General features: G+C 45.0%; 3 long non-coding RNA genes across 3 annotated transcripts; all 3 read left to right on the top strand.

Annotated features, from left to right (window-relative positions):
- Positions 1-252: 252 nt before the first annotated feature.
- Positions 253-7,711, top strand: LOC123732607 (uncharacterized). Its single transcript, XR_014383133.1, has 2 exons — positions 253-420; positions 7,434-7,711. It is a non-coding gene; the product is annotated as an uncharacterized LOC123732607 (long non-coding RNA).
- A 715-nt stretch (positions 7,712-8,426) lies between these two features.
- LOC145866049 (uncharacterized) lies at positions 8,427-15,794 on the top strand. The gene is made up of 2 exons (XR_014383134.1): positions 8,427-8,594; positions 15,517-15,794. It is a non-coding gene; the product is annotated as an uncharacterized LOC145866049 (long non-coding RNA).
- Positions 15,795-16,509: 715 nt separating this feature from the next.
- On the top strand, positions 16,510-23,897 carry LOC145866050 (uncharacterized). Its single transcript, XR_014383135.1, has 2 exons — positions 16,510-16,677; positions 23,620-23,897. It is a non-coding gene; the product is annotated as an uncharacterized LOC145866050 (long non-coding RNA).
- Positions 23,898-24,333: the final 436 nt, after the last annotated feature.

Below are 24,333 nucleotides of genomic sequence, written 5' to 3' on the forward strand. Positions count from 1 at the left end.
GTTTAGTTGTCACTGTGTTAACCACAACCAACATGCTGGATCTCTGTTTAGTTGTCACTGTGTTAACCACAACCAACATGTTGGATCTCTGTTTAGTTGTCACTGTGTTAACCACAACCAACATGCTGGATCTCTGTTTAGTTGTCACTGTGTTAACCACAACCAACATGCTGGATCTCTGTTTAGTTGTCACTGTGTTAACCACAACCAACATGCTGGATCTCTGTTTAGTTGTCCCTGTGTTGACCACAACCAACATGCTGGATCTCTGTTTAGTTGTCCCTGTGTTGACCACAATCAACATGTTGGATCTCTGTTTAGGGGTCAGTGCTCTAAAATGAGTCTCTCTGGGGAGAGAGAGGAGGGGGGCCCTGCCTCTAAAATGCATCTCTCTGGGGGACATGACACCAAAGCTAAGAGGTAAGATGACAATTTTATGAAGAATTTATTAACTTTATTTCCAAAATAAATAGCTATCTTAAGATGAATGCAGTTACTGTAAATCTCTCTGGATAAGAGCATCTGCTAAATCAGGGGTTCTCAATCCGGGGTCTGTGGAGGTACTGCAGGGGTTCTCAATCCGGGGTCTGTGGAGGTACTGCAGGGGCTCCACGGCACCCTGACTGTACTCGTTGCAATGTAACACATTTGATAGAATTTTCACATGACACGACCACTTTGCCTACTCTTAATTATTGCCTAATATAATGGAATGCATATTTTCTTTACCAATTCTGATCGTTGTTACAAGAAGAATTTTGACAATATTCCCGTTATATCAACACACTCTTCACACCCGTTTAACAACTCTAAATAGCTTTGGCATAGTAGGCATCAAGTCCCTTGCCAATAATGTTGCCTGCAACGTTGCATACAATGTTCATTTTCATCGAACACAGATTACGCCCTAGATGTCTTCAATTGCCCAATTTATAGCCATGCCAAATTTAGGATAATTTTTTTTAACAATGTGATGTTGCGCTCCAAAGGGATAACTTGAAATAACATGATGTAGATAATTAAATAATCAAAAGATAAACGTGTTAATTTTACACTCTTAGAAAAGAAAGTTCTGATCAACGAAAGGTGAACGTTTTGAGGATGTGAACCCAGCAGACCTCCAGGGGTCAGATCAATTCCTCACGTTTTTTCCAGCGCCGGCCCGGGATATAAACCAGCCACCTTTGGACCACAGGTCCAACTCCTGCCACAGCTCCAACTCCTTAGCCGCTGGACGAAAACCTGAGTTAATCTTGAGAAATTAGCATAAATTAATCTGCCAAAATGAAGACAAAACGCTTTGGAGACATACATGGTATCACTTGTTATACATAAGTATTATACATAAATCATTGCCAAAAGCACAAGACATATATTATTTATGGATTGACCATATAGAGATATAAAACATTATTTTTAACTACTGCAAAGCAATTACATGTGGCTCAGGAACCACTGACTCGCTGCATTATTCTATTGTATTATCAAGACACCTGCTGTTAACTCTTAACTACTTAGGACAGCTCACGAGGTGTTCTAAATATCTGCCGACTAGGTGGGACTAGAGACTTCATGCATAGCTTTAATTTATACCCATAAGTGTAACATAAGTGTAAAATGTCTTTATTCTCAGTACTTATACGACCAATTTTCTACTCTGAGACGCTTTGTGGACATGGGCCTAGATCTGAAAATATTGTTATAAAAAAACGTAGAATGTTTGTTTAACATAATAATAAAAAATGAATATTACTAATTTAACCCACTGTAAACATTGGGTTTAGTTGATTGTGTTGCACTGCTCATGTCCACGTTCTGAAACTGCCCGCATCCCTGTACAGAAACAGATCTGTCCGCGTCCACGTACAGTGTGGCGCAAAGCATATTGTACCGGTTACGCGCAGAGTGGGCTGAGGTGATCTTGGGGAATAACGACAGAGTTTGTTACAGTGTTGAAACGCCGAAGTTTTATTGTTCAATTTCCTTTTTGCTTTACGGTCAGGGACCGTATGAGTGTAGCCAGATCCTTTTCACTCTCTATCCTTGTTTCATTTTGTGGTTCACTGGATTCGTCGTCATCATCGAGATGAGGGACAGACGAACGTCCTGCTAGCTAGCCAAGCTAGTCGGTACAGCTAGGTAAGCTAGCTAGCTACTCTACCAGCAGGATCCTAGTTATCCTAGCTTGTTGGTACAGTTAGGTAAGCTAGCTAGCTACTCTACCAGCAGCATCCTAGTTATCCTAGCTAGTCGGTACAGCTAGGTAAGCTAGCTAGCTACTCTACCAGCAGCATCCTAGTTATCCTAGCTAGTCGGTACAGCTAGGTAAGCTAGCTAGCTAGCTACTCGACCAGCAGCATCCTAGATATCCTAGCTAGTCGGTACAGCTAGGTAAGCTAGCTAGCTACTCTACCAGCAGCATCCTAGTTATCCTATCTAGTCGGTACAGCTAGGTAAGCTAGCTAGCTACTCTACCAGCAGCATCCTAGTTATCCTAGCTAGGTAAGCTAGCTAGCTACTCTACCAGCAGCATCCTAGTTATCCTAGCTAGTCGGTACAGCTAGGTAAGCTAGCTAGCTACTCTACCAGTAGCATCCTAGTTATCCTAGCTAGTCGGTACAGCTAGGTAAGCTAGCTAGCTACTCTACCAGCAGCATCCTAGTTATCCTAGCTAGTCGGTACAGCTCGGTAAGCTAGCTAGATACTCTACCAGCAGCATCCTAGCTAGTCGGTACAGCTAGGTAAGCTAGCTAGCTACTCTACCAGCAGCATCCTAGTTATCCTAGCTAGTCGGTACAGCTAGGTAAGCTAGCTAGATACTCTACCAGCAGCATCCTAGTTATCGTAGCTAGTCTTTACAGCTAGGTAAGTTAGCTAGCTACTCTACCAGCAGCATCCTAGTTATCCAAGCTAGTCGGTACAGCTCGGTAAGCTAGCTAGCTATTCTACCAGCAGCATCCTAGTTATCCTAGCTAGTCGGTACAGCTCGGTAAGCTAGCTAGCTAGCTACTCTACCAGCAGCATCCCAGTTATCCTATCCTCCCTCTCTCGTTGACTAATGCTGGCTACCTCTGTCCGGTTCTCCTCTCTTCACTAGATGGACAGTAACTTTAGTGTTTAACCCCTCTGTGTCCAGGACCAAACTTTTGAATATTATTTTCAGGGCGCCTCAAGTAGGCTGGACATATTCCATTTTTAACAATGTTTTTTTTCTGATGAAAACTAGTTAATTACATGGAGCCCAATTTCATAACATTACCTTATGTCCCTAGTAAGTAGTTCATTCCATCCACAAGAAGGCATAGTGCTGACACAAGCTTTTTGGCGGGGCTGAGAATCTCTACTTTTCTAGGCTACCGCAGGTTAGAGCGCTGGACTTGTAACCGAAAGGAAAGGTTGGTAGATTGAATCCCTGAGCTGACAAGGAAAAAAAAAATCTGTCTTTCTGCCACTGAACAAGGCAGTTAACCCACTGTTCCTAGGCCATCATTGTAAATAAGAATTTGTTCTTAACTGACTTGCCTAGTTAAATAAAGGTAAAATTATCTAATGTAAAAAACACTATTTCAAATGTTGCTACATACGACCGAATTGAGACGGTCGGTCACATTTGACTGTAAAACCTAGCAGTACTACTGATTTCTCTGACAGTGAGGCAGAGATATATTATTACTGTGTATGTAGCATTTAGAAAAAAAACATGATTATTTGTCTCTGAAATGAAACCATCAAGTGATAGATTTTAAACAAATACATGTCTGTCATTGAACAACCCCATGCCATGATTAGATTGTCATAATTACAGCCGTGTTGAAGAGACCAAACTGCAGCAGGTGAAATGTAGATACTCATCTTTTTAATATATAAGAGCAAAGTATCCACGGGAAAAAACAATAAACAACAAAAAAAAAAACGACTAACAGGCTACGTACCAAAAGACTATCACTATCTAACAGGAGCCTATCACTATCTAGCAGTAGCCTATCACTATCTAACAGGAGCCTATCACTATCTAGCAGTAGCCTATCACTATCTAACAGGAGCCTATCACTATCTAGCAGTAGCCTATCACTATCTAACAGGAGCCTATCACTATCTAGCAGTAGCCTAGCACTATCTAACAGGAGCCTATCACTATCTAGCAGTAGCCTATCACTATCTAACAGGAGCCTATCACTATCTAGCAGTAGCCTATCACTATCTAACAGGAGCCTATCACTATCTAGCAGTAGCCTAGCACTATCTAACAGGAGCCTATCACTATCTAGCAGTAGCCTATCACTATCTAACAGGAGCCTATCACTATCTAGCAGTAGCCTATCACTATCTAACAGGAGCCTATCACTATCTAACAGGAGCCTATCACTATCTAACAGTAACCTATCACTCGTTTTTATGTTTAACTTTAAATCAGTTAACGGTGTATCAATGAAAATCTGATACAGAGTGGAATGTACTGTTGACCAACCCATATATTTCAGCAGGGAAGTGTTCCTCACACCATCATTTCAAATGGTAGGACATGTGTCCTGTTGAAGCTAACTGGCTGATGGTAGGACATGTTTCCTGTTGAAGCTAACTGGCTGATGGTAGGACATGTGTCCTGTTGAAGCTTACTGGCTGATGGTAGGACATGTGTCCTGTTGAAGCTTACTGGCTGATGGTAGGACATGTGTCCTGTTGAAGTAAACTGGCTGATGGTAGGACATGTGTCCTGTTAAAGCTAACTGGCTGATGGTAGGACATGTGTCCTGTTGAACCTTACTGGCTGATGGTAGGACATGTGTCCTGTTGAAGCTTACTGGCTGATGGTAGGACATGTGTCCTGTTGAAGCTTACTGGCTGATGGTAGGACATGTGTCCTGTTGAAGCTAACTGGCTGATGAAGTACAATAACCTAGTATGCCTATTTACAGCAGCATATTAGTAACGGTTGTTGCTGTGTTGAATGGACCAAACTGCAGACGGAATGTGGATACTCATCTTTTTAATATATACGAGCAAAGCATCCACAGGAAAAACAATAACTACTAACTACAGGCTAACAGGCTACATACAAACAAAAGACTAGCGGTGTTAGCACAACCACCCACAAACCCAAGTGACAAACATACTCCTAATTATATGACTCCCAATCAGGAACAATGATCACCAGCTGTCCCTGTTCGGGAGCCACACAGACCCACATAGAAATACAACACCCAGAACACACATACAGACATACTCTGCCACGTCCTGACCAAAACTACACAACACCCTCTGCTGGTCAGGACGTGACAGTACCCCCCCTAAAGGTGCCTACCCCGAATGCACCTAAAAAAAGAAACCACAAAATCCCCCAAAACCACAAGAAAAACAAATACAAATACCCCCTAAACAATAAGGGAGGGAAGGGAGGGTGGCTGCCGTCAACAACGGCACTGTGCTACACCCTCCCTCCCCAACTATCCTGGAGGTGGCTCTGGTTCCGGCCTCCTGCCCTCCAGGTTGTAGGCAGACTCATTGGGGTCCGGGTCGTAGACAGGCTCAATCCGCTGTGGATCGTGGGCAGGTTCCTTCATTTCCACGCTGTAGGCAAACTCATTCAATACACAGTTAGTCACATTCAGTTCTGAGTCGCAGGTAGACTCCTTCAGTTCCGGGTCGCAGGCAGACTCCCTCGGTTCCGGGTCGCAGGCAGACTCCCTCGGTTCCGGGTCGCAGGCAGACTCCCTCGGTTCCGGGTCGCAGGCAGACTCCCTCGGTTCCGGGTCGCAGGCAGTCTCCCTCGGTTCCGGGTCGCAGGCAGTCTCCCTCGGTTCCGGGTCGCAGGCAGTCTCCCTCGGTTCCGGGTCGCAGGCAGTCTCCCTCGGTTCCGGACTAGACACTGGTGCCGGATACTCTGGACTGCACACTGGTGCCGGATACTCTGGACTGCACACTGGTGCCGGATACTCTGGACTGCACACTGGTGCCGGATACTCTGGACTGCACACTGGTGCCGGATACTCTGGACTGCACACTGGTGCCGGATACTCTGGACTGCACACTGGTGCCGGGCTCTTGAGGCTGGGCCGACGCACTGGAAGCCTGGTGCGTGGGGCTGGTAGAGGTGGTACCAGGCTGAAGACACGCACCCTAGGGCTAGTGCGAGGAGCGGGAACAGGCTGAATAGGACTAGGCCAACTCATGGGAAGCTTGGTCCGGGTTGCTGGTACTGGTCGTGCCAGACTGGAGGAACTCACTTCTGAGATAGCACGAGAGGCAGGAACCGGATAGACTGGGCCATGGAGGCGCACAGGTGGCCGTGACCGCCCCACCTGCACAACCCATCCTGGCTGGATGGAACTAACAGCCCTGTACGAGCGGGGTGCTGGTACAGGGCGAACTGGGCTGTGCAGGGGCCTGATGGTTGCCGTGCATAGAGCGGGAGTAGGGTAGCCTGGTCCTAGGAGGCGTACCGGCGACCAGACGCGCTGCGCAGGCATCCTCCTACCAGGCTGGATGCCCACTCTAGCACGGCATCTGCGAGGGGCTGGAATGGCGCGCACCGGACTGTGCGTGCGTATGGGCGAGATAGTGCGCACCTCAGCGAAACACGGCGCCCTCCACTCCATACGCTCCTCCATGTACTCACGGGTAGCTGGCTTATGGCTCTTCCTAGGCCTAGCCAAACTACCCGTGTGCCCCCCCCAAAAAAATTATTGGGGGTGCCTCTCCGGCTTCCTCGCCAGTCATGTACCCCGGTAGCGTTCCCGGTCCTCACCAGCCTTTCGCCCCGGGCCCTCTCCGGCCAGAATCTGTTCCCAAGTCCATTTCTCACAAGTGTCCATGTCGAAGTCTATTTCCTCAGAATAGTCCATATATTCAGCGTCCTGCTCCCTTTTCCGCTGCTTGGTCTTGTTGTGGTGGGTGGTTCTGTCATAATTACAGCCATGTTGAAGAGACCAAACTGCAGCAAGTGAAATGTAGATACTCATCTTTTTAATATATAAGAGCAAAGTATCCACGGGGGAAAAACAATAAACAGAATGACTAATAACATGCTACGTACATCCCAAAAGACTAGCAGTGTCAGCACAACCACCCACAAACCCAAGTGACAAACATACTCCTAATTATATGACTCCCAATCAGGAACAACGATCACCAGCTGTCCCTGATCGGGAGCCATACAGACCCACATAGAAATACAACACCCAGAACACACATACACAGACATACTCTGCCACGTCCTGACCAAAACTACACAACACCCTCTGCTGGTCAGGACGTGACATAGATAGTGAAAAAACACACCAATCTCTTTCATAATTTCTTTAAACAATAAAAGCTAATTAAAGAACATTTCTGAAAATGGATATATAGCGTTTTGGAATGAACCTCTTCTTATGTTTCCCCATCTGAGCTCAGAGTAGATGAGAGATGTGATGTTTGTCTCTGTTGTGTTGAAGCCCAATCAAGCAGGAGAGACCAGCCTCCCCTGTACCCAGCTGTGTGTCCATGAAGAGTGACCGGTCTATGCTGCAACCTATAGCGTTTAGAGAGGGAGACTTTTCTACTGAACAAAGGTAAGAAGAACTCATGGGTCATGGTCAGTGAGTTAAAAAACACTCTCTCTAGTCATTTCTCCCATTTCTCCCATTATTTTTGTTGTTTTCATAATCCATCGGCTAATCCTTTTGTCCATTTTCGATGTCCTAAAACAATATTAAACAAAGACAACATTCCCTCCCTGTGTGTGTGTGTGTGTGTCTGAGACAAACAGTGACACATTTTATTATTATTATTATTGACAGTTAACATAGAGATGAAATGTCACAACTACATGTTCATGTGATGCATTAAATCACCTGACAGTTTCTATGTCTGTTAGTAAATATTTTATTTCTCAAAGAGATAATGAATACATGAGAACAATTGACATTAAAGAATTACTGTGTTAACCACAACCAACATGTTGGATCTCTGTTTAGTTGTCACTGTGTTAACCACAACCAACATGCTGGATCTCTGTTTAGTTGTCACTGTGTTAACCACAACCAACATGCTGGATCTCTGTTTAGTTGTTACTGTGTTAACCACAACCAACATGTTGGATCTCTGTTTAGTTGTCACTGTGTTAACCACAACCAACATGCTGGATCTCTGTTTAGTTGTCACTGTGTTAACCACAATCAACATGTTGGATCTCTGTTTAGTTGTCACTGTGTTAACCACAACCAACATGCTGGATCTCTGTTTAGTTGTCACTGTGTTAACCACAACCAACATGTTGGATCTCTGTTTAGTTGTCACTGTGTTAACCACAACCAACATGCTGGATCTCTGTTTAGTTGTCACTGTGTTAACCACAACCAACATGCTGGATCTCTGTTTAGTTGTCACTGTGTTAACCACAACCAACATGCTGGATCTCTGTTTAGTTGTCCCTGTGTTGACCACAACCAACATGCTGGATCTCTGTTTAGTTGTCCCTGTGTTGACCACAATCAACATGTTGGATCTCTGTTTAGGGGTCAGTGCTCTAAAATGAGTCTCTCTGGGGAGAGAGAGGAGGGGGGCCCTGCCTCTAAAATGCATCTCTCTGGGGGACATGACACCAAAGCTAAGAGGTAAGATGACAATTTTATGAAGAATTTATTAACTTTATTTCCAAAATAAATAGCTATCTTAAGATGAATGCAGTTACTGTAAATCTCTCTGGATAAGAGCATCTGCTAAATCAGGGGTTCTCAATCCGGGGTCTGTGGAGGTACTGCAGGGGTTCTCAATCCGGGGTCTGTGGAGGTACTGCAGGGGCTCCACGGCACCCTGACTGTACTCGTTGCAATGTAACACATTTGATAGAATTTTCACATGACACGACCACTTTGCCTACTCTTAATTATTGCCTAATATAATGGAATGCATATTTTCTTTACCAATTCTGATCGTTGTTACAAGAAGAATTTTGACAATATTCCCGTTATATCAACACACTCTTCACACCCGTTTAACAACTCTAAATAGCTTTGGCATAGTAGGCATCAAGTCCCTTGCCAATAATGTTGCCTGCAACGTTGCATACAATGTTCATTTTCATCGAACACAGATTACGCCCTAGATGTCTTCAATTGCCCAATTTATAGCCATGCCAAATTTAGGATAATTTTTTTTAACAATGTGATGTTGCGCTCCAAAGGGATAACTTGAAATAACATGATGTAGATAATTAAATAATCAAAAGATAAACGTGTTAATTTTACACTCTTAGAAAAGAAGGTTCCTTATAGAACCAAAAAGGCTTCTATCACTTCCTTAATATATGGAACCACTAAAAGTTATATATATTTAGGTTCAGTGAAGAAGAACCTCTAGAGTTCTGATCAACGAAAGGTGAACGTTTTGAGGATATGAACCCAGCAGACCTCCAGGGGTCAGATCAATTCCTCACGTTTTTTCCAGCGCCGGCCCGGGATATAAACCAGCCACCTTTGGACCACAGGTCCAACTCCTGCCACAGCTCCAACTCCTTAGCCGCTGGACGAAAACCTGAGTTAATCTTGAGAAATTAGCATAAATTAATCTGCCAAAATGAAGACAAAACGCTTTGGAGACATACATGGTATCACTTGTTATACATAAGTATTATACATAAATCATTGCCAAAAGTACAAGACATATATTATTTATGGATTGACCATATAGAGATATAAAACATTATTTTTAACTACTGCAAAGCAATTACATGTGGCTCAGGAACCACTGACTCGCTGCATTATTCTATTGTATTATCAAGACACCTGCTGTTAACTCTTAACTACTTAGGACAGCTCACGAGGTGTTCTAAATATCTGCCGACTAGGTGGGACTAGAGACTTCATGCATAGCTTTAATTTATACCCATAAGTGTAACATAAGTGTAAAATGTCTTTATTCTCAGTACTTATACGACCAATTTTCTACTCTGAGACGCTTTGTGGACATGGGCCTAGATCTGAAAATATTGTTATAAAAAAACGTAGAATGTTTGTTTAACATAATAATAAAAAATGAATATTACTAATTTAACCCACTGTAAACATTGGGTTTAGTTGATTGTGTTGCACTGCTCATGTCCACGTTCTGAAACTGCCCGCATCCCTGTACAGAAACAGATCTGTCCGCGTCCACGTACAGTGTGGCGCAAAGCATATTGTACCGGTTACGCGCAGAGTGGGCTGAGGTGATCTTGGGGAATAACGACAGAGTTTGTTACAGTGTTGAAACGCCGAAGTTTTATTGTTCAATTTCCTTTTTGCTTTACGGTCAGGGACCGTATGAGTGTAGCCAGATCCTTTTCACTCTCTATCCTTGTTTCATTTTGTGGTTCACTGGATTCGTCGTCATCATCGAGATGAGGGACAGACGAACGTCCTGCTAGCTAGCCAAGCTAGTCGGTACAGCTAGGTAAGCTAGCTAGCTACTCTACCAGCAGGATCCTAGTTATCCTAGCTTGTTGGTACAGTTAGGTAAGCTAGCTAGCTACTCTACCAGCAGCATCCTAGTTATCCTAGCTAGTCGGTACAGCTAGGTAAGCTAGCTAGCTACTCTACCAGCAGCATCCTAGTTATCCTAGCTAGTCGGTACAGCTAGGTAAGCTAGCTAGCTAGCTACTCGACCAGCAGCATCCTAGATATCCTAGCTAGTCGGTACAGCTAGGTAAGCTAGCTAGCTACTCTACCAGCAGCATCCTAGTTATCCTATCTAGTCGGTACAGCTAGGTAAGCTAGCTAGCTACTCTACCAGCAGCATCCTAGTTATCCTAGCTAGGTAAGCTAGCTAGCTACTCTACCAGCAGCATCCTAGTTATCCTAGCTAGTCGGTACAGCTAGGTAAGCTAGCTAGCTACTCTACCAGCAGCATCCTAGTTATCCTAGCTAGTCGGTACAGCTCGGTAAGCTAGCTAGATACTCTACCAGCAGCATCCTAGCTAGTCGGTACAGCTAGGTAAGCTAGCTAGCTACTCTACCAGCAGCATCCTAGTTATCCTAGCTAGTCGGTACAGCTAGGTAAGCTAGCTAGATACTCTACCAGCAGCATCCTAGTTATCGTAGCTAGTCTTTACAGCTAGGTAAGTTAGCTAGCTACTCTACCAGCAGCATCCTAGTTATCCAAGCTAGTCGGTACAGCTCGGTAAGCTAGCTAGCTATTCTACCAGCAGCATCCTAGTTATCCTAGCTAGTCGGTACAGCTCGGTAAGCTAGCTAGCTAGCTACTCTACCAGCAGCATCCCAGTTATCCTATCCTCCCTCTCTCGTTGACTGATGCTGGCTACCTCTGTCCGGTTCTCCTCTCTTCACTAGATGGACAGTAACTTTAGTGTTTAACCCCTCTGTGTCCAGGACCAAACTTTTGAATATTATTTTCAGGGCGCCTCAAGTAGGCTGGACATATTCCATTTTTAACAATGTTTTTTTTCTGATGAAAACTAGTTAATTACATGGAGCCCAATTTCATAACATTACCTTATGTCCCTAGTAAGTAGTTCATTCCATCCACAAGAAGGCATAGTGCTGACACAAGCTTTTTGGCGGGGCTGAGAATCTCTACTTTTCTAGGCTACCGCAGGTTAGAGCGCTGGACTTGTAACCGAAAGGAAAGGTTGGTAGATTGAATCCCTGAGCTGACAAGGAAAAAAAAAAATCTGTCTTTCTGCCACTGAACAAGGCAGTTAACCCACTGTTCCTAGGCCATCATTGTAAATAAGAATTTGTTCTTAACTGACTTGCCTAGTTAAATAAAGGTAAAATTATCTCATGTAAAAAACACTATTTCAAATGTTGCTACATACGACCGAATTGAGACGGTCGGTCACATTTGACTGTAAAACCTAGCAGTACTACTGATTTCTCTGACAGTGAGGCAGAGATATATTATTACTGTGTATGTAGCATTTAGAAAAAAAACATGATTATTTGTCTCTGAAATGAAACCATCAAGTGATAGATTTTAAACAAATACATGTCTGTCATTGAACAACCCCATGCCATGATTAGATTGTCATAATTACAGCCGTGTTGAAGAGACCAAACTGCAGCAGGTGAAATGTAGATACTCATCTTTTTAATATATAAGAGCAAAGTATCCACGGGAAAAAACAATAAACAACAACAAAAAAAAACGACTAACAGGCTACGTACCAAAAGACTATCACTATCTAACAGGAGCCTATCACTATCTAGCAGTAGCCTATCACTATCTAACAGGAGCCTATCACTATCTAGCAGTAGCCTATCACTATCTAACAGGAGCCTATCACTATCTAGCAGTAGCCTATCACTATCTAACAGGAGCCTATCACTATCTAGCAGTAACCTAGCACTATCTAACAGGAGCCTATCACTATCTAGCAGTAGCCTATCACTATCTAACAGGAGCCTATCACTATCTAGCAGTAGCCTATCACTATCTAACAGGAGCCTATCACTATCTAGCAGTAGCCTAGCACTATCTAACAGGAGCCTATCACTATCTAGCAGTAGCCTATCACTATCTAACAGGAGCCTATCACTATCTAGCAGTAGCCTATCACTATCTAACAGGAGCCTATCACTATCTAACAGGAGCCTATCACTATCTAACAGTAACCTATCACTCGTTTTTATGTTTAACTTTAAATCAGTTAACGGTGTATCAATGAAAATCTGATACAGAGTGGAATGTACTGTTGACCAACCCATATATTTCAGCAGGGAAGTGTTCCTCACACCATCATTTCAAATGGTAGGACATGTGTCCTGTTGAAGCTAACTGGCTGATGGTAGGACATGTGCCCTGTTGAAGCTAACTGGCTGATGGTAGGACATGTGTCCTGTTGAAGCTAACTGGCTGATGGTAGGACATGTGTCCTGTTGAAGTAAACTGGCTGATGGTAGGACATGTGTCCTGTTAAAGCTAACTGGCTGATGGTAGGACATGTGTCCTGTTGAAGCTTACTGGCTGATGGTAGGACATGTGTCCTGTTGAAGCTTACTGGCTGATGGTAGGACATGTGTCCTGTTGAAGCTAACTGGCTGATGAAGTACAATAACCTAGTATGCCTATTTACAGCAGCATATTAGTAACGGTTGTTGCTGTGTTGAATGGACCAAACTGCAGACGGAATGTGGATACTCATCTTTTTAATATATACGAGCAAAGCATCCACAGGAAAAACAATAACTACTAACAACAGGCTAACAGGCTACATACAAACAAAAGACTAGCGGTGTTAGCACAACCACCCACAAACCCAAGTGACAAACATACTCCTAATTATATGACTCCCAATCAGGAACAATGATCACCAGCTGTCCCTGTTCGGGAGCCACACAGACCCACATAGAAATACAACACCCAGAACACACATACAGACATACTCTGCCACGTCCTGACCAAAACTACACAACACCCTCTGCTGGTCAGGACGTGACAGTACCCCCCCTAAAGGTGCCTACCCCGAATGCACCTAAAAAAAGAAACCACAAAATCCCCCAAAACCACAAGAAAAACAAATACAAATACCCCCTAAACAATAAGGGAGGGAAGGGAGGGTGGCTGCCGTCAACAACGGCACTGTGCTACACCCTCCCTCCCCAACTATCCTGGAGGTGGCTCTGGTTCCGGCCTCCTGCCCTCCAGGTTGTAGGCAGACTCATTGGGGTCCGGGTCGTAGACAGGCTCAATCCGCTGTGGATCGTGGGCAGGTTCCTTCATTTCCACGCTGTAGGCAAACTCATTCAATACACAGTTAGTCACATTCAGTTCTGAGTCGCAGGTAGACTCCTTCAGTTCCGGGTCGCAGGCAGACTCCCTCGGTTCCGGGTCGCAGGCAGACTCCCTCGGTTCCGGGTCGCAGGCAGACTCCCTCGGTTCCGGGTCGCAGGCAGTCTCCCTCGGTTCCGGGTCGCAGGCAGTCTCCCTCGGTTCCGGGTCGCAGGCAGTCTCCCTCGGTTCCGGACTAGACACTGGTGCCGGATACTCTGGACTGCACACTGGTTCCGGATACTCTGGACTGCACACTGGTGCCGGATACTCTGGACTGCACACTGGTGCCGGATACTCTGGACTGCACACTGGTGCCGGATACTCTGGACTGCACACTGGTGCCGGATACTCTGGACTGCACACTGGTGCCGGGCTCTTGAGGCTGGGCCGACGCACTGGAAGCCTGGTGCGTGGGGCTGGTAGAGGTGGTACCAGGCTGAAGACACGCACCCTAGGGCTAGTGCGAGGAGCGGGAACAGGCTGAATAGGACTAGGCCAACTCATGGGAAGCTTGGTCCGGGTTGCTGGTACTGGTCGTGCCAGACTGGAGGAACTCACTTCTGAGATAGCACGAGAGGCAGGAACCGGATAGACTGGGCCATGGAGGCGCACAGGTGGCCGTGACCGCCCCACCTGCACAACCCATCCTGGCTGGATGGAACTAACAGCCCTGTACGAGCGGGGTGCTGGTACAGGGCGAACTGGGCTGTGCAGGGGCCTGATGGTTGCCGTGCATAGAGCGGGAGTAGGGTAGCCTGGTCCTAGGAGGCGTACCGGCGACCAGACGCGCTGCGCAGGCATCCTCCTACCAGGCTGGATGCCCACTCTAGCACGGCATCTGCGAGGGGCTGGAATGGCGCGCACCGGACTGTGCGTGCGTATGGGCGAGATAGTGCGCACCTCAGCGAAACACGGCGCCCTCCACTCCATACGCTCCTCCATGTACTCACGGGTAGCTGGCTTATGGCTCTTCCTAGGCCTAGCCAAACTACCCGTGTGCCCCCCCCAAAAAAATTATTGGGGGTGCCTCTCCGGCTTCCTCGCCAGTCATGTACCCCGGTAGCGTTCCCGGTCCTCACCAGCCTTTCGCCCCGGGCCCTCTCCGGCCAGAATCTGTTCCCAAGTCCATTTCTCACAAGTGTCCATGTCGAAGTCTATTTCCTCAGAATAGTCCATATATTCAGCGTCCTGCTCCCTTTTCCGCTGCTTGGTCTTGTTGTGGTGGGTGGTTCTGTCATAATTACAGCCATGTTGAAGAGACCAAACTGCAGCAAGTGAAATGTAGATACTCATCTTTTTAATATATAAGAGCAAAGTATCCACGGGGAAAAAACAATAAACAGAATGACTAATAACATGCTACGTACATCCCAAAAGACTAGCAGTGTCAGCACAACCACCCACAAACCCAAGTGACAAACATACTCCTAATTATATGACTCCCAATCAGGAACAACGATCACCAGCTGTCCCTGATCGGGAGCCATACAGACCCACATAGAAATACAACACCCAGAACACACATACACAGACATACTCTGCCACGTCCTGACCAAAACTACACAACACCCTCTGCTGGTCAGGACGTGACATAGATAGTGAAAAAACACACCAATCTCTTTCATAATTTCTTTAAACAATAAAAGCTAATTAAAGAACATTTCTGAAAATGGATATATAGCGTTTTGGAATGAACCTCTTCTTATGTTTCCCCATCTGAGCTCAGAGTAGATGAGAGATGTGATGTTTGTCTCTGTTGTGTTGAAGCCCAATCAAGCAGGAGAGACCAGCCTCCCCTGTACCCAGCTGTGTGTCCATGAAGAGTGACCGGTCTATGCTGCAACCTATAGCGTTTAGAGAGGGAGACTTTTCTACTGAACAAAGGTAAGAAGAACTCATGGGTCATGGTCAGTGAGTTAAAAAACACTCTCTCTAGTCATTTCTCCCATTTCTCCCATTATTTTTGTTGTTTTCATAATCCATCGGCTAATCCTTTTGTCCATTTTCGATGTCCTAAAACAATATTAAACAAAGACAACATTCCCTCCCTGTGTGTGTGTGTGTGTGTCTGAGACAAACAGTGACACATTTTATTATTATTATTATTGACAGTTAACATAGAGATGAAATGTCACAACTACATGTTCATGTGATGCATTAAATCACCTGACAGTTTCTATGTCTGTTAGTAAATATTTTATTTCTCAAAGAGATAATGAATACATGAGAACAATTGACATTAAAGAATTACTGTGTTAACCACAACCAACATGTTGGATCTCTGTTTAGTTGTCACTGTGTTAACCACAACCAACATGCTGGATCTCTGTTTAGTTGTCACTGTGTTAACCACAACCAACATGCTGGATCTCTGTTTAGTTGTTACTGTGTTAACCACAACCAACATGTTGGATCTCTGTTTAGTTGTCACTGTGTTAACCACAACCAACATGCTGGATCTCTGTTTAGTTGTCACTGTGTTAACCACAATCAACATGTTGGATCTCTGTTTAGTTGTCACTGTGTTAACCACAACCAACATGCTGGATCTCTGTTTAGTTGTCACTGTGTTAACCACAACCAACATGTTGGATCTCTGTTTAGTTGTCACTGTGTTAACCACAACCAACATGCTGGATCTCTGTTTAGTTGTCACTGTGTTAACCACAACCAACATGCTGGATCTCTGTTTAGTTGTCACTGTGTTAACCACAACCAACATGCTGGATCTCTGTTTAGTTGTCCCTGTGTTGACCACAACCAACATGCTGGATCTCTGTTTAGTTGTCCCTGTGTTGACCACAATCAACATGTTGGATCTCTGTTTAGGGGTCAGTGCTCTAAAATGAGTCTCTCTGGGGAGAGAGAGGAGGGGGGCCCTGCCTCTAAAATGCATCTCTCTGGGGGACATGACACCAAAGCTAAGAGGTAAGATGACAATTTTATGAAGAATTTATTAACTTTATTTCCAAAATAAATAGCTATCTTAAGATGAATGCAGTTACTGTAAATCTCTCTGGATAAGAGCATCTGCTAAATCAGGGGTTCTCAATCCGGGGTCTGTGGAGGTACTGCAGGGGTTCTCAATCCGGGGTCTGTGGAGGTACTGCAGGGGCTCCACGGCACCCTGACTGTACTCGTTGCAATGTAACACATTTGATAGAATTTTCACATGACACGACCACTTTGCCTACTCTTAATTATTGCCTAATATAATGGAATGCATATTTTCTTTACCAATTCTGATCGTTGTTACAAGAAGAATTTTGACAATATTCCCGTTATATCAACACACTCTTCACACCCGTTTAACAACTCTAAATAGCTTTGGCATAGTAGGCATCAAGTCCCTTGCCAATAATGTTGCCTGCAACGTTGCATACAATGTTCATTTTCATCGAACACAGATTACGCCCTAGATGTCTTCAATTGCCCAATTTATAGCCATGCCAAATTTAGGATAATTTTTTTTAACAATGTGATGTTGCGCTCCAAAGGGATAACTTGAAATAACATGATGTAGATAATTAAATAATCAAAAGATAAACGTGTTAATTTTACACTCTTAGAAAAGAAAGTTCTGATCAACGAAAGGTGAACGTTTTGAGGATGTGAACCCAGCAGACCTCCAGGGGTCAGATCAATTCCTCACGTTTTTTCCAGCGCCGGCCCGGGATATAAACCAGCCACCTTTGGACCACAGGTCCAACTCCTGCCACAGCTCCAACTCCTTAGCCGCTGGACGAAAACCTGAGTTAATCTTGAGAAATTAGCATAAATTAATCTGCCAAAATGAAGACAAAACGCTTTGGAGACATACATGGTATCACTTGTTATACATAAGTATTATACATAAATCATTGCCAAAAGCACAAGACATATATTATTTATGGATTGACCATATAGAGATATAAAACATTATTTTTAACTACTGCAAAGCAATTACATGTGGCTCAGGAACCACTGACTCGCTGCATTATTCTATTGTATTATCAAGACACCTGCTGTTAACTCTTAACTACTTAGGACAGCTCACGAGGTGTTCTAAATATCTGCCGACTAGGTGGGACTAGAGACTTCATGCATAGCTTTAATTTATACCCATAAGTGTAACATAAGTGTAAAATGTCTTTATTCTCAGTACTTATACGACCAATTTTCTACTCTGAGACGCTTTGTGGACATGGGCCTAGATCTGAAAATATTGTTATAAAAAAACGTAGAATGTTTGTTTAACATAATAATAAAAAATGAATATTACTAATTTAACCCACTGTAAACATTGGGTTTAGTTGATTGTGTTGCACTGCTCATGTCCACGTTCTGAAACTGCCCGCATCCCTGTACAGAAACAGATCTGTCCGCGTCCACGTACAGTGTGGCGCAAAGCATATTGTACCGGTTACGCGCAGAGTGGGCTGAGGTGATCTTGGGGAATAACGACAGAGTTTGTTACAGTGTTGAAACGCCGAAGTTTTATTGTTCAATTTCCTTTTTGCTTTACGGTCAGGGACCGTATGAGTGTAGCCAGATCCTTTTCACTCTCTATCCTTGTTTCATTTTGTGGTTCACTGGATTCGTCGTCATCATCGAGATGAGGGACAGACGAACGTCCTGCTAGCTAGCCAAGCTAGTCGGTACAGCTAGGTAAGCTAGCTAGCTACTCTACCAGCAGGATCCTAGTTATCCTAGCTTGTTGGTACAGTTAGGTAAGCTAGCTAGCTACTCTACCAGCAGCATCCTAGTTATCCTAGCTAGTCGGTACAGCTAGGTAAGCTAGCTAGCTACTCTACCAGCAGCATCCTAGTTATCCTAGCTAGTCGGTACAGCTAGGTAAGCTAGCTAGCTAGCTACTCGACCAGCAGCATCCTAGATATCCTAGCTAGTCGGTACAGCTAGGTAAGCTAGCTAGCTACTCTACCAGCAGCATCCTAGTTATCCTATCTAGTCGGTACAGCTAGGTAAGCTAGCTAGCTACTCTACCAGCAGCATCCTAGTTATCCTAGCTAGGTAAGCTAGCTAGCTACTCTACCAGCAGCATCCTAGTTATCCTAGCTAGTCGGTACAGCTAGGTAAGCTAGCTAGCTACTCTACCAGTAGCATCCTAGTTATCCTAGCTAGTCGGTACAGCTAGGTAAGCTAGCTAGCTACTCTACCAGCAGCATCCTAGTTATCCTAGCTAGTCGGTACAGCTCGGTAAGCTAGCTAGATACTCTACCAGCAGCATCCTAGCTAGTCGGTACAGCTAGGTAAGCTAGCTAGCTACTCTACCAGCAGCATCCTAGTTATCCTAGCTAGTCGGTACAGCTAGGTAAGCTAGCTAGATACTCTACCAGCAGCATCCTAGTTATCGTAGCTAGTCTATACAGCTAGGTAAGTTAGCTAGCTACTCTACCAGCAGCATCCTAGTTATCCAAGCTAGTCGGTACAGCTCGGTAAGCTAGCTAGCTATTCTACCAGCAGCATCCTAGTTATCCTAGCTAGTCGGTACAGCTCGGTAAGCTAGCTAGCTAGCTACTCTACCAGCAGCATCCCAGTTATCCTATCCTCCCTCTCTCGTTGACTGATGCTGGCTACCTCTGTCCGGTTCTCCTCTCTTCACTAGATGGACAGTAACTTTAGTGTTTAACCCCTCTGTGTCCAGGACCAAACTTTTGAATATTATTTTCAGGGCGCCTCAAGTAGGCTGGACATATTCCATTTTTAACAATGTTTTTTTTCTGATGAAAACGAGTTAATTACATGGAGCACAATTTCATAACATTACCTTATGTCCCTAGTAAGTAGTTCATTCCATCCACAAGAAGGCATAGTGCTGACACAAGCTTTTTGGCGGGGCTGAGAATCTCTACTTTTCTAGGCTACCGCAGGTTAGAGCGCTGGACTTGTAACCGAAAGGAAAGGTTGGTAGATTGAATCCCTGAGCTGACAAGGAAAAAAAAAAATCTGTCTTTCTGCCACTGAACAAGGCAGTTAACCCACTGTTCCTAGGCCATCATTGTAACTGACTTGCCTAGTTAAATAAAGGTAAAATGATCTAATGTAAAAAACACTATTTCAAATGTTGCTACATACGACCGAATTGAGACGGTCGGTCACATTTGACTGTAAAACCTAGCAATACTACTGATTTCTCTGACAGTGAGGCAGAGATATATTATTACTGTGTATGTAGCATTTAGAAAAAAAACATGATTATTTGTCTCTGAAATGAAACCATCAAGTGATAGATTTTAAACAAATACATGTCTGTCATTGAACAACCCCATGCCATGATTAGATTGTCATAATTACAGCCGTGTTGAAGAGACCAAACTGCAGCAGGTGAAATGTAGATACTCATCTTTTTAATATATAAGAGCAAAGTATCCACGGGAAAAAACAATAAACAACAAAAAAAAAAACGACTAACAGGCTACGTACCAAAAGACTATCACTATCTAACAGGAGCCTATCACTATCTAGCAGTAGCCTATCACTATCTAACAGGAGCCTATCACTATCTAGCAGTAGCCTATCACTATCTAACAGGAGCCTATCACTATCTAGCAGTAGCCTATCACTATCTAACAGGAGCCTATCACTATCTAGCAGTAGCCTAGCACTATCTAACAGGAGCCTATCACTATCTAGCAGTAGCCTATCACTATCTAACAGGAGCCTATCACTATCTAGCAGTAGCCTATCACTATCTAACAGGAGCCTATCACTATCTAGCAGTAGCCTAGCACTATCTAACAGGAGCCTATCACTATCTAGCAGTAGCCTATCACTATCTAACAGGAGCCTATCACTATCTAGCAGTAGCCTATCACTATCTAACAGGAGCCTATCACTATCTAACAGGAGCCTATCACTATCTAACAGTAACCTATCACTCGTTTTTATGTTTAACTTTAAATCAGTTAACGGTGTATCAATGAAAATCTGATACAGAGTGGAATGTACTGTTGACCAACCCATATATTTCAGCAGGGAAGTGTTCCTCACACCATCATTTCAAATGGTAGGACATGTGTCCTGTTGAAGCTAACTGGCTGATGGTAGGACATGTTTCCTGTTGAAGCTAACTGGCTGATGGTAGGACATGTGTCCTGTTGAAGCTTACTGGCTGATGGTAGGACATGTGTCCTGTTGAAGCTTACTGGCTGATGGTAGGACATGTGTCCTGTTGAAGTAAACTGGCTGATGGTAGGACATGTGTCCTGTTAAAGCTAACTGGCTGATGGTAGGACATGTGTCCTGTTGAACCTTACTGGCTGATGGTAGGACATGTGTCCTGTTGAAGCTTACTGGCTGATGGTAGGACATGTGTCCTGTTGAAGCTTACTGGCTGATGGTAGGACATGTGTCCTGTTGAAGCTAACTGGCTGATGAAGTACAATAACCTAGTATGCCTATTTACAGCAGCATATTAGTAACGGTTGTTGCTGTGTTGAATGGACCAAACTGCAGACGGAATGTGGATACTCATCTTTTTAATATATACGAGCAAAGCATCCACAGGAAAAACAATAACTACTAACTACAGGCTAACAGGCTACATACAAACAAAAGACTAGCGGTGTTAGCACAACCACCCACAAACCCAAGTGACAAACATACTCCTAATTATATGACTCCCAATCAGGAACAATGATCACCAGCTGTCCCTGTTCGGGAGCCACACAGACCCACATAGAAATACAACACCCAGAACACACATACAGACATACTCTGCCACGTCCTGACCAAAACTACACAACACCCTCTGCTGGTCAGGACGTGACAGTACCCCCCCTAAAGGTGCCTACCCCGAATGCACCTAAAAAAAGAAACCACAAAATCCCCCAAAACCACAAGAAAAACAAATACAAATACCCCCTAAACAATAAGGGAGGGAAGGGAGGGTGGCTGCCGTCAACAACGGCACTGTGCTACACCCTCCCTCCCCAACTATCCTGGAGGTGGCTCTGGTTCCGGCCTCCTGCCCTCCAGGTTGTAGGCAGACTCATTGGGGTCCGGGTCGTAGACAGGCTCAATCCGCTGTGGATCGTGGGCAGGTTCCTTCATTTCCACGCTGTAGGCAAACTCATTCAATACACAGTTAGTCACATTCAGTTCTGAGTCGCAGGTAGACTCCTTCAGTTCCGGGTCGCAGGCAGACTCCCTCGGTTCCGGGTCGCAGGCAGACTCCCTCGGTTCCGGGTCGCAGGCAGACTCCCTCGGTTCCGGGTCGCAGGCAGTCTCCCTCGGTTCCGGGTCGCAGGCAGTCTCCCTCGGTTCCGGGTCGCAGGCAGTCTCCCTCGGTTCCGGACTAGACACTGGTGCCGGATACTCTGGACTGCACACTGGTTCCGGATACTCTGGACTGCACACTGGTGCCGGATACTCTGGACTGCACACTGGTGCCGGATACTCTGGACTGCACACTGGTGCCGGATACTCTGGACTGCACACTGGTGCCGGATACTCTGGACTGCACACTGGTGCCGGGCTCTTGAGGCTGGGCCGACGCACTGGAAGCCTGGTGCGTGGGGCTGGTAGAGGTGGTACCAGGCTGAAGACACGCACCCTAGGGCTAGTGCGAGGAGCGGGAACAGGCTGAATAGGACTAGGCCAACTCATGGGAAGCTTGGTCCGGGTTGCTGGTACTGGTCGTGCCAGACTGGAGGAACTCACTTCTGAGATAGCACGAGAGGCAGGAACCGGATAGACTGGGCCATGGAGGCGCACAGGTGGCCGTGACCGCCCCACCTGCACAACCCATCCTGGCTGGATGGAACTAACAGCCCTGTACGAGCGGGGTGCTGGTACAGGGCGAACTGGGCTGTGCAGGGGCCTGATGGTTGCCGTGCATAGAGCGGGAGTAGGGTAGCCTGGTCCTAGGAGGCGTACCGGCGACCAGACGCGCTGCGCAGGCATCCTCCTACCAGGCTGGATGCCCACTCTAGCACGGCATCTGCGAGGGGCTGGAATGGCGCGCACCGGACTGTGCGTGCGTATGGGCGAGATAGTGCGCACCTCAGCGAAACACGGCGCCCTCCACTCCATACGCTCCTCCATGTACTCACGGGTAGCTGGCTTATGGCTCTTCCTAGGCCTAGCCAAACTACCCGTGTGCCCCCCCCCAAAAAATTATTGGGGGTGCCTCTCCGGCTTCCTCGCCAGTCATGTACCCCGGTAGCGTTCCCGGTCCTCACCAGCCTTTCGCCCCGGGCCCTCTCCGGCCAGAATCTGTTCCCAAGTCCATTTCTCACAAGTGTCCATGTCGAAGTCTATTTCCTCAGAATAGTCCATATATTCAGCGTCCTGCTCCCTTTTCCGCTGCTTGGTCTTGTTGTGGTGGGTGGTTCTGTCATAATTACAGCCATGTTGAAGAGACCAAACTGCAGCAAGTGAAATGTAGATACTCATCTTTTTAATATATAAGAGCAAAGTATCCACGGGGGAAAAACAATAAACAGAATGACTAATAACATGCTACGTACATCCCAAAAGACTAGCAGTGTCAGCACAACCACCCACAAACCCAAGTGACAAACATACTCCTAATTATATGACTCCCAATCAGGAACAACGATCACCAGCTGTCCCTGATCGGGAGCCATACAGACCCACATAGAAATACAACACCCAGAACACACATACACAGACATACTCTGCCACGTCCTGACCAAAACTACACAACACCCTCTGCTGGTCAGGACGTGACATAGATAGTGAAAAAACACACCAATCTCTTTCATAATTTCTTTAAACAATAAAAGCTAATTAAAGAACATTTCTGAAAATGGATATATAGCGTTTTGGAATGAACCTCTTCTTATGTTTCCCCATCTGAGCTCAGAGTAGATGAGAGATGTGATGTTTGTCTCTGTTGTGTTGAAGCCCAATCAAGCAGGAGAGACCAGCCTCCCCTGTACCCAGCTGTGTGTCCATGAAGAGTGACCGGTCTATGCTGCAACCTATAGCGTTTAGAGAGGGAGACTTTTCTACTGAACAAAGGTAAGAAGAACTCATGGGTCATGGTCAGTGAGTTAAAAAACACTCTCTCTAGTCATTTCTCCCATTTCTCCCATTATTTTTGTTGTTTTCATAATCCATCGGCTAATCCTTTTGTCCATTTTCGATGTCCTAAAACAATATTAAACAAAGACAACATTCCCTCCCTGTGTGTGTGTGTGTGTGTCTGAGACAAACAGTGACACATTTTATTATTATTATTATTGACAGTTAACATAGAGATGAAATGTCACAACTACATGTTCATGTGATGCATTAAATCACCTGACAGTTTCTATGTCTGTTAGTAAATATTTTATTTCTCAAAGAGATAATGAATACATGAGAACAATTGACATTAAAGAATTACTGTGTTAACCACAACCAACATGTTGGATCTCTGTTTAGTTGTCACTGTGTTAACCACAACCAACATGCTGGATCTCTGTTTAGTTGTCACTGTGTTAACCACAACCAACATGCTGGATCTCTGTTTAGTTGTCACTGTGTTAACCACAACCAACATGCTGGATCTCTGTTTAGTTGTCACTGTGTTAACCACAACCAACATGTTGGATCTCTGTTTAGTTGTCACTGTGT

This window comes from Salmo salar, unplaced genomic scaffold, assembly GCF_965601325.2.
Source record: "Salmo salar unplaced genomic scaffold, fSalSal1 ptg000117l, whole genome shotgun sequence".
NCBI classification, from domain to species: Eukaryota; Metazoa; Chordata; class Actinopteri; order Salmoniformes; family Salmonidae; genus Salmo; species Salmo salar.